This window comes from Corvus brachyrhynchos, unplaced genomic scaffold (genome assembly GCF_000691975.1).
Source record: "Corvus brachyrhynchos isolate BGI_N302 unplaced genomic scaffold, ASM69197v1 scaffold162, whole genome shotgun sequence".
Classification (NCBI taxonomy): Eukaryota; Metazoa; Chordata; class Aves; order Passeriformes; family Corvidae; genus Corvus; species Corvus brachyrhynchos.
This window is the reverse complement of record NW_008236696.1, coordinates 5285642-5296688: the sequence shown is the minus strand read 5'-3', so window position 1 is coordinate 5296688 and position 11047 is coordinate 5285642.

Genomic DNA, 11047 nt, shown 5'->3' with positions numbered 1-11047 from the left:
CGGGAGCCACTGCCGCAGGCCTGCGACGCGCTTCCCGACGAGCCGGGGGTGATTCCTTTGCCAAGCCCCTGCTGTGCCACTCCAGCTCCTGTTCAGACCACCTAAAGGGACGGGGAACTTGTCCCAGGGCTTTCACAGCTAAGCTTAGCCCGCTGAAAGGGATGGAGGCTGCAGCTGTGTGTCCCTGTGTGGTGGTGGCTGAGGGCCAGCAATCCTGCTCCCCCAAAACAGTGTGACACAGGGTGTCCAGCCCCCGCCTCAGGGGGAGTCAGTGAAGAAGGAGATGGACACAGCTGCGTTTCCTTTCACAAAGGGCTGTAAATATCCTTAACAAACCCTGAGCTGTAGCTTTTCCCCTGCTGCGTTTAAATACCCTGTCCTCAGCTGACATCTTCCTTCCACCAGCCAGATTTGGCTGATGTCTCATTTAAGTGGTTTATATAACGAGTGCCTGTTTGCACCGCAGTCCTTGCTCTCCTGTCAGGAATGTTTGTGAGAGTCGGTTTGATAGAAATGCTGAAATGAACTCAGGTAAAGAAGGGAGATGGGAATCTGAAAATAAAAGTGGACCAAAATATTCCCTTCAAGCCCACAAGCCAGCAGTACAGGTAAAAGGTGTGACCATGCAAGTAACAGTTCAAGGACACCCTTAAGGTACCAGAGAATCCCTGCAGAGCCCCCTGACACATATGGTCACACATCCTGCAGACCTCTGACTCTATTGCTGGAAAAAATGAGAATCAGCTCTGTTGCAGGTGCCCTTAATATTTTGGGACAGGGGAACTGACAGACACACATACCTTGCCCTGGTACAGCAGCCAAGAACAAATGTAGCTGCTGCATTCTTCTGCAGTCTCTTCCCCAGAGCTCACAATCATGCAGTTTCAGATTGGTTTGACTGGCATTTTACTGGGGAAGGAGCTCAAGGTGCACTTCATGCTTTATAAATGCTATGTCCCAGCAAAATGTAGATTTTAAGACAGAATCCAGGAGACAATTTACAGTGAGTCCCTGAACAGTCATTAAACTGACCTTTGTCTGCATCAAACACACTGGAGTGTAGGCGTGAGGAGATGTCCAAATACTGAACTGTGTAGTTAAACAGCATAAACAGAAAGGACAAAGTATGAATGATGGTGAAAATTAAACTGTGTTAAAGCTTCAAGGTGAATCCCTGATATTTTAGGTTGTTGACCTGAAATTGTTCTGAGTGTGAGCATGTCTTTGGGCCCTGGGCTGTGGAGGCAAGCAGAGCTGCTTTTTGGAGGTGGCTGGCTGTTTTTGAGCTGCTGACATGTTGAAGCCCAAAGGCTCTACATCACATGCCTGGGGAGGAAGAAGAACATAAAACTCCGTTATGCCAAAGTCATCACAAAATGTGTTCTGAAAGATGAGCAGAGACTGTTTAAGCCAAGGGAGCCAGAGCCCTGCCTATACTTGTTCTGTCCTCTATTTCTCCAGTGCTGGAGGAGGTCTGAGAGTAAAAGGGAGGACATGAGTGTGAGTGCTAGTAGAAAACTGCTGGTAAGTAATGATGTGTACCCTCCACTCAGACTAGCTCTGGGCAATGGCTGGCAGTAGCATCAGGACTGTTTTCACACCTGTGGTCCTACGAATACATACTCCCTTAGTACGGCGGTGGGATGAAATGCTTAAGTAGGCATAACCCAGTTTTTAGTGTGTCACAAGTCTCCTCCAGCATTTGTTCTAAAGGCTATAAATGTACTGGTGCTACCAGCCAGAGGAGTTACATCTTTAGCTCCAGTGGCAGCAGCTAATGCTTTTAGTGCTGCGAGTCCTGGATTCATCCCTGAGGGATGGCAGCTGTTACATAAACAAGGCCTGTACAGTATTAAAACTTGCCCTAATTCAAGATCTGGGATTTGCTGTAATCAGCCCTGACTGCAAAAGAAAAGCAGAACCAGACCAAAGAGCCAGCAGCAGCTTCAAAGCCAAGGCCTGCAGACCAGGGCGAGGAAGCAACACCTGACAATTAGTTTTCTTAAAGGTGTCCAGTATCTGCTCCACTCCACCCCGAAACAACCATCAGCAACAAATCTAAAGCAATGCTTGAAACAAACTGATTTGAGCCATTGGAGCAGAAAATGGAGCATCTCCAGATTGATCATGAAAACCAAGGCTCAGTTTTGTGGGAGTGTTGGCCTTTGTTCATCTATCTCTCCTACTACATCTTCCCGATAGGATCTGAGGGACCTGCTTCTGTCTTTTGGGGAACTGGAGCATGTACTGCCCAGGTGAATAAACTGAACTGAGCCCTGGATGGACACAAAGACAGACTTCTCAGGAGATCTGAGCTTGAGGAGCATGGCTGCGCTCGGCACTCAATGTTCGGGTCCATATCATTGCAATTAAGACCAGCCATGTGAAACCCTGTTACACACAGGACTGGGAAGCAGAGAGTTTCTTATGTGCTGAAGGGATGCAAATGCCTGGTGAGCCCAGAAGATTCTGGCTGCAAAGGTTGGGTGAGGGACTAATGGCATGGTGCAGTCAGTGTTTTACTAGTGGTAAAATATTGCAATGAGGCACTGAGGTAAAACAGCTTTTGTCCTTACCCTGAAAGAAAAGCTGTTCCCCAAAGAAGCAGCAGAATGCGATTGGACTGATGTCCATGGAATTATGTAGAGCACCAGCTCACCTCTGGAGAGCTAGCAGGAGTGAAGAACTGTCACACCAGACCTGCCAACTGCCCAATGCCTCCTTTTAGGGCCATGAACTCTGCAAGCTGGCTGGGTAACACAATATGCTTTGGTCAGTGTGGATGGTCCTTGAGGTGGTGTCTTCCTTTGACACAAATCTGGACACCATTGGGAAGAGCAGTTCTTCCCCCTCTCCCAAATCCCCTTTCCTATGTGCCTCATACACAGAGGACATAATCTTCTTACCCTTTCCCACTGGGATGCTTGATCCAGGGTGCTGACACTTGCATTTTCAGCATGAGTTTCCTGAGTGTGTCCCTCCTGATGAGCATGCTGACAGTTGTTATGCTTGCTAGTGCTTTTTTACTCTCTTGCTGATCAGAGCTCTCAGCCATGAAGTGCAGAACTCACAGATTAATTGGACAGCTCAAGTAGAAGTCTTATGACCAAATTTAGCCTGTAGCACTCCAAACCATAACAAGTCCAGAAACAGGGAGGTCTGAAGAGACTGCATTATCAGCTTGTTCATGATTCCCTATCCCTGTGCAGTGGCCAATCTTTTATTGTCCATCATGTCCAGGTCTCCCTCCCACACACAGCCTGTCCAGGACTTTGAGCTCCCAGAGCAGTCTGAAAAATTTCCCATTGCACTGCAACTACTTCAGGTCACTCTTCTGGAAAGCAATAATTTATCCTCAGCTGGGCCACATGAGCCACCAACTCATGTGGGCAGCTTGGCAGATTGAAACAAGCTGCTCACGTAGGTAGGTATAGGTTGCCAACAACTGGAGAGTAAAGAGACATTGCTATTCATTTTCCTTTGTATCTTACTTACTTTCTTTCTTACTTACTTACTTTCTTATTTACTTACTTACTTTCACAGTTCCAGAGGAAAGAAAATTTTTGTAGCAAAAGCATCAACAAGAAGATCACTGAGGGTAGTCATTCTTAATCCATCATCCTTAGGCTACAGAGTTAACATCCCATTGAGGAGCCAGGGAGGGGGACAGAAGTCAACAACAAGTACCAAACCACTACACAGGGCTGTCACAGGCTGCTGTGTCTTGCTCAATCATTCCTCCCTTCAATCTCACTAGAAAGTAAACAATTTGGGGACATCGGTGGGCTGGGTTTGTCACTTGAAATCCACAGTTCAGTTTCCTGCAAACAATGACGTTAATAATCACCAATAACGTTGCATAATAGGTCATTGTTACAGCAAGAATTGGGTACAGTTGCTTTTAATTCAAGGAAAGTTATGGTATCTAAAGGATTTGGTCATGGCTTGCAATTGAAGAACTAGAGGCACCAATACTCCCTGCACATATTCAGTGCTGGTAGCATCAGAGTCTTCCTAAATATCCTGCTGCACTGGTCTGGAGAGGGTCATGAGCGCTGCCCTCCAAGCTGCCTGCAGCACACCTGGATAGACACAACTGTCTGTCCTGTCTGCTGGACATGGACACTTGTCCACAAGACTATGCACACAGCACCATACACAATTCATGCCTACCTGGCTCCATCCAAACCCACAGTGTGGGGCTGATAACCTCCCCATATGGACCTGGTACCAAAACCTTTCCCCCATCCCAGTCATAGCTGCACAGAGAAGGATTAGCACACTTGGAGCATTAAACACCCAGTGCCACGAGCCAACCATTTCCTGGAACTCGGTGTTTTGCATGTGGCTGCTCTGATTTTCAGGGTGTGTGAGGCACAGGAACTTGTGGGATGCTCAAGACCTAATCAACACCCCAGGAATCCCTCGTTTCACAGAATGGACACTCTCTGAGCTCTCACTTTTTCATTACTGCAGTCTCATTGTGCTTACAGCTCTGCAAATGACTCATTCAGGCATTCAAGTTCATGTGCTTTATGTTGGTTCAGTGCTGAACAAACTGTGTTGCTGATCAGAAACTGGTGAGAGTGAAGGCCAGCTCACACAGCACAGTGGAGAGCCATGATTTCCCCGCCCTTTCCCCAGAAAAATACTCAAGAGGGATATGATGTGTTTGGAACTAGAGAAAAGAGGAATCTTCCTCTTTCCTCCTGACCCGTTTTAGGAGAAGGAGTTCGTTAATATCTTAATACACCTGTGCATTTGGCTTTCCTGGAAACAAACTGTACTTGCTTGATGTTTGTGCAAAGCTGTTGGCAGTGTGGGTGTTCACATTGTGATTATGTTTCAGAGGACGAGGCTCCTAAGCTGATCCAGGCAGAGATACCACTCCAGGCTACAGCAGTACCACCCATTGCCTTCCCGTCAGTTCATGTGGGAGGATGAACCTTCCTAGCCAAGCTAACGGTGTTTTACTCTTGTTCTCAACAGCTTCTACAAATAGCCAGGCTTTTGCAACAAATGCCTTTTGGTGTTATTTTTCTTTTTTCAGGTTTTGATCATCCTGCCCTCTTTCTGCAGCATTTATGCTTGTAGAAGTGCAGGAGTAAAAGGTGCAATGCTGTGCTGTATCGCACAGATTAAATTTGGTCTGAATTTCATCATTCAGGCTGGAAGGAGAAAGCACTGAAAAAGTATCTTATATGCTACTTTCTTTGTGTTTTGGGAGAGTAGGATACAAGTAAAACCCTCCCAACACAATTAGCAGCAACTTATTCAGAACTGTTATTTTCTTACAGGTTAAAGCAAGAAGGTTTCAAAGTTGTTACAACATTTGAAGTGTAATCCAGTGCAGAAAACCAGTTCAAGGCAGTTTGTACCTGGACTGATCATTCGATTTTTCTTCTATAAACCTGATGATTCAGAGGACAAGATCAATTCAAGAGCAAAGAACTGCCCAGGGACCAGAAGCCGGTGCAGACCTACACAAGTAGCAACTTTTGTGATTTCTACGCCTTGCACCACACCCACGGTTAATGAGTAATCGATAGAAGTCAGCAGCACGGGTCAGGCTGGAACCTGCCTGCTCTCACTGGCACAGGGCACTGCGTTGTACAGCTGGTTAGTTGATGAAATTAGTGGGAAGGACAAACAATGCTGTGATAAGCTGGAGATGTGTCTGGATGAGCATTAATGGGCTGGGATGCATTCTAACTGTACCACTCTGGCTTTGGGAGTTAGGTCCTTTCAGCTGGACCCCTGGTCCATTTCCCATAGGCTGCAGATGTGCAGCAGTGGCTTTGGTTAGCCTGAGTCATGCAAGGAAAATCTCCTCTAGCCTCTCTCCAAAAGCAGCCCAGGATTGTCCCCAAGCCAGGACATTGCAAAGAGAAACAGCCACATCAGAGTGTTATGTTCAGTTCAGTTTGATTTTCTGAAACAGTTTTTGGGTTGGCCAAGCAGCCATGGCTGGGGCATTCGTAGGCTGTGGCAGGGGCAACTGGTTTAAACCTCACAAAAACCAGAGGTGGTGGCCAGGGCATGATGCACCACGACCTTCCCATTGGCTCCCAGGGACACGGTCACAGTCTGCTGCCAGGGCAAAGCACCCTCTGTCCACTCCTCATCTGCCTCTGTGAAAATAAATCTGTGGGTCCACTGAGGTGAAAGTGTCACTGCTTCCAGCTGCATGGAAACAGCAGAGCCAGGCACAGCAGCAAGGTCACTTGGCTGGCATGTATTGGGATGTGGGTTTCTTTGAGTTGGCTGCTTACGTGGCTGTGCAGGGCCCGCTGGATGGGCGCCATCAGGATGTACCATGGGAAAATGAGTGTGGATGCAGCAGTGACAGCCCTGTGTAAGAGTGCAAAGTGCTGCCTCCTGCTGCTCTCTCTGCAGCAGCTGCAGCTCCTCTGAGCAGCTACTGGTCCATGAGCTGCACGTCAGACATGGACAGACACCACATCTTTCATCTTCTAGCAGATGATGAGCTTGCCACTAGCCATGTCTTCGCTCCAGTTCCCCCAAATCCTCCCCTTTTCCTATTTGTTGTGAAGTCACCCTGCCAGCAAAGGGTCTCGGTGATGCTGAATAGCAGTGACATCCAACACCTTCCTCTGCTGCTCTCTCCTCCTCCAGGACACAGTTTATGGGTGCCACCAGCTCTCTCACCACCTGTTCTCATCCTCTGCAGAGATGCTTGTTGATGGCAGCTCAGCTGGTCATTATGTACCTGCCATCTGTGTCCTTCCCCACTCCTGGGAAGGCGGGATGCTTCCCTGGTGCCTGACAATGGGAATGTAAGGAAAGCAACATTGCAGGGACTGCCACTACCACTGGAGTCAAGGCCCCTGTTTCCCCACGTGTCCTCAAACCCCGGGGCTTTTCCATAGTGGACATACAGCCAGCCTGTGTTTGCCTCCATTCTCTCAGGTGCCCCTCTCAGACACATGGAACAGATGAGCCAGCCTCAGCAAGCACACAGCAAACAGCCTGTGGGGAGAGGGCTGTTCTGTCCCACTGCAAACAGCATAAACAGCATGAACGAAACGGACTTCAAAAAAAGGAGAAAAATAATTAAAAATGCTGGGAGCCCCTGGCAGTGCCTGGAATCCCACATGGTGGAGAAAAGGCCGTCTGGGATGCCAATTTTGGAGCTCACCAGTGTGATCAGCCAGTTTTAGAAGCAAATGAGGACAGCCAAGGTCAGAGAGCGTTGGGCCTCTGGGATTGTTGCTGTGCAGCTGAAAACTGGGGAAAAGAGGAAGCTGCAAGTCAAACAGAGCTCTGTCCTTGCTGCTGCAGCTGGGGCTGGGGCTCTCCCAGGTCCCAGGGTGGCCAAGCCCCAGGGGCTGGCCCGGCTGTACACAGGAGTAATGGGGGCAAGAAGCTGGGGTTTTTTGGAGACTCCTGCTTGGGGTTGCAGGGGAAGGCAGGCGGTTCTGTGTTCAGAAAGCAAGGTGATGGGAACTCTAGGGAGCAGCAAGTAATTATCAGGGCTTGGGAGACTTGCTCTGTTCTGCTGCTGGGGGAGAAAGCAGAAGAGACAGTTGTTTCCTGCTTTCCCCTCCCAGAAAGAGCAGAAGGTTTCCTGGGGGTTCCTCAGACAACTCCCTGTCTACATCTTGTTTTGCTGAGCTAACTGCTTTTGCTCCTCAGGAAGTGCTGCCGGAGCGCCAGGAGCCACCCTGCACTGCCATCACAGCCCCCAGGCTCCTCAGGAGCCCCATGCTCCCCTCTGTGCATTGCTAACCCCAGCCCCCACAGGGCTTGTCTGGGACTGGCACAGTGAGTGCTGGATGAGTATATGTGTTCTGGTCGACTCTTGGCCCCTGAGAGGTGGATTAGAGCCACAGTGCAAGGAGGCTGGGTCTCAGTCTGGATGGCCATGGCACTCATTCAGATCTCCTCTTATTTCTTCAACCAGTGGGACCATGGGGACACCCATTGTGGGACACCAAAAAATTTGGGACAAAGCCTAGGCAACAGCCTGGGTTAGCCATGGTGAAACCTGCAGTGAAGATGTACCCCAAAAGGAAATACTGATCAGTCTGAAACCTTGAGGCTGTTAAGGCTGCAGAAATCCCTGAAAAGGAAGGCATATGTCTGGCGTAGGTTTGTTTTGCCACCCAGAGCCATGTCATGTGCCTGTCCCATGTGCTGCAGGCGGGGACAATCCCCCAGCTGTTCTGAGGCACAAATAAGAAAAGCCCCCTGTGTAATCATGGCTTAGGTCAACTGGAAACAAGGCACTCCAGCTGCTGTGTGCTGCTCTCCATCACAACTTGGGAGGACAAGAACCACCCCAGCCATGGCTGCGGGGAGAGAACAGCGCTTAAGGAGTGGGAAGCAGCTCAAGGGTCTGCAGCCTGGTTAATTCAAAGCAAGGACCCACAACACTTAGAATAACAAACACAGCCTAATACTGACAACTAGAAAATAGCCCAGCCCCCAGACTCCCCCTGCCCTTTCCCCATGACTGGGACTGCAGCAAAGGGGAGCCAGGAGATGTAAAGCCCTTGAAGTATCAGGACCGCCGCCTCCGGAATGCAGTTACAGGGTAAGAGCAAGGAGACAGTGGTGAATTCTTAGGTGGTCAGCAGCTTGTTCTGTAACCCTAACCTTAACCCTAACCCTAACCTGAGCTTACCGCTCACCCCTCAATCCCCCCCGGGGGTGGGCTAGGGGGTGGTGTGAGGGGAGGAGCTGGGGGCACATTAAAAGAAGTGTTGGAATGAGGCCATGGGAAACCTAAATTCAGTGACCAGATCTGTAGTGTACAACATCTGTCAAGATAACCTGATCTCTCAGCAGCTTTGATGTCGTGGAAGGGAGCCACTGAGTTCCCCTGAGAAAGTTTCCCTTCATTCTCTTTATTAATTGGATCTGTAGGCAGCCCAAACACAAAGATTTTCTAAACCAAAACCCTGGCTGCATGAACAACTGAATGGATCCTTGAAAAGGCGCAGTTCCTGAACATCACTCAGTTCCCAGACATCCGTGGAAATGTGAAGCCCCTTGGGCTGAAAGCTCTAATAAATGTGCCTTTCCTGTGGAGCTCCAGGCTCGCAGGGAGAGAAGGGTTAAAGGAAATATGCCCTCTCCTCTGAACAGGGCCCTTGCAGAAAAGGCAGCGATCAGAGCACAGATAGCTGAGCCTTGATCAAAGCTCCCCCTCACTTCTGGCAGACCAGGCAGTGGGAAGCAGAGCTGTCTCCTTCCTGAAATGATGCATCTGGGGCCAGCAGCAGGGAGAAGGCAGAGGGATGAACTCCTCCTTCAGCACCTTCTCCCAGCTCCAGGCAAAGCTGGGGCTGCTTTGAAGGGAATACTGCAAGAGCCCTTTTTGTCCTCTGCACAAGTTGAGGGATGAGGAATAACCCTGCCCTTGCACAGGAGAGGAGCAGCCCCATCTCAGAGCAAGGGAGCAGGAACAGAGCAACAATCCCAGCTGGTGCCTGCTCTATGCTGGTGATACAAGGCCCCTGGGTGGGAGGGAGTGGAGGGATGAGCTGGAGACAGATTGCTCTGGAAATGAGGGCCTGGGTCAGAGAGTGGCCAGCCAACATTCTCCTGGGTATTTGCCCTGGCTGTTTAGAAACAGGGAGTTGCCTCCTTGCCCCCGGCAGCCCTGACTTGGCACCATGGATTCCCTTCTCATGATGCAGGTGACACCAGGTCTTGTCTCTGTACTGCTGTGTGTGCAATACAGCATTTCCCTGCCCATCTCTACAGTCCCAAGGTTGTGGTTACCCAGCCCCACACCTATTTCTCTCTGGTTCAGTCCACGGATCCTTTCCTAGGAGAGATTGCTGAGGTGCGAGCCTCTCTGGGCTACCATGACATACCTGCTTGGGGAGGGCTCTTCCCAGCTTCTCTTGCTACAGGAATCCACACATATCAGAGCTGGGAATGGGTTAGCTGGGAAAAGTAGGAGGCAGCTCTCCTATCTCCCACCTTAGGCACCACTGAACTGGGAAAAAGAATCTGCTCAGAGGCTGCCACCCCATTTCACATGGCTCAGTGCAGAGCCAAACAGGAGCACAAAGCTGGGGGTAAACCCTGGTCTAGGGTAGGGTTTGAAGGCCAGGGACCCCAGGGAAGGAGGTGTTACTGGTAGAGCAGCAATGCAAAACATTGTATGTGAATAAGGAACACAGAAAGGGCAGGGGAAATATTACTCTGCAGACTGAGGAGCCTTGCTCCAGGGTGTTCATGCTCAGGCAGTCCCCATGTGACTTAAGAGTGCCTGTCCCTGTGACTGCTCCAGCACTGTCCCCCACGGGAAATGTGCTTTGCTCTTCAGGCTTAAGCAGCTTCTGGGGTCACATAGGGTGGCTGCCTCCAGGGACTGCTGTCCCTGTGGCTGGAGCACATGCCAAGCCGGGATGGCCACTGACTCATTTTCCACCCCTGGACAGGGTGTCCACACTGAGCTCACCGAGGAGCCTGTGCTTGCCATGACCAAAGCCTCCTTAATCTCTGAGACTGACCAGAGGAATGGATCAGCAGAGGGTGGAGCCAGAGCGTGAGCAGTGACAGCAGAATGGCAGCACACAGGTCTTCCTGCATCTGCACCATGGTTACCTGGGCAGGACCATGTCTGTTAGTTGGACATGAGCACCATCACTCTGGGGCTGGTGTTTCTCCTCAGGAGAGCTGCTGGTGAGGGATAATGGAAGCAGTGTCCTGAAGGACGAATCACATCACACAGAGTTCATCCATGAGCTACCTAAGAAATCTGGAAGGAGCTATTGCTTGCTGAGCCATGTGAAGAAAGAAAAACCATTGCAAGCAGAAGAAACTGGAGCAAGGCTGGTAAAGGACTGGAAACTCAGCTATCCAGGGCAGTATATCCTACTTCTCAGACTGTGTCTATGAGGGCAGAGCCTGGGACCAGGAAAAGTCCCAGGAAGAAGTAAATTAGAGAGACGTTTACTCTGGGGCTTTGCTGTGTTTTCCCTCTCATTTCAGGTTCCTGAGCTCCAGGCAGGGCTGGTCAGTGGCAGACAGACTGTTGCATGGATGTCCCTTCTCTAACTAAACAGTG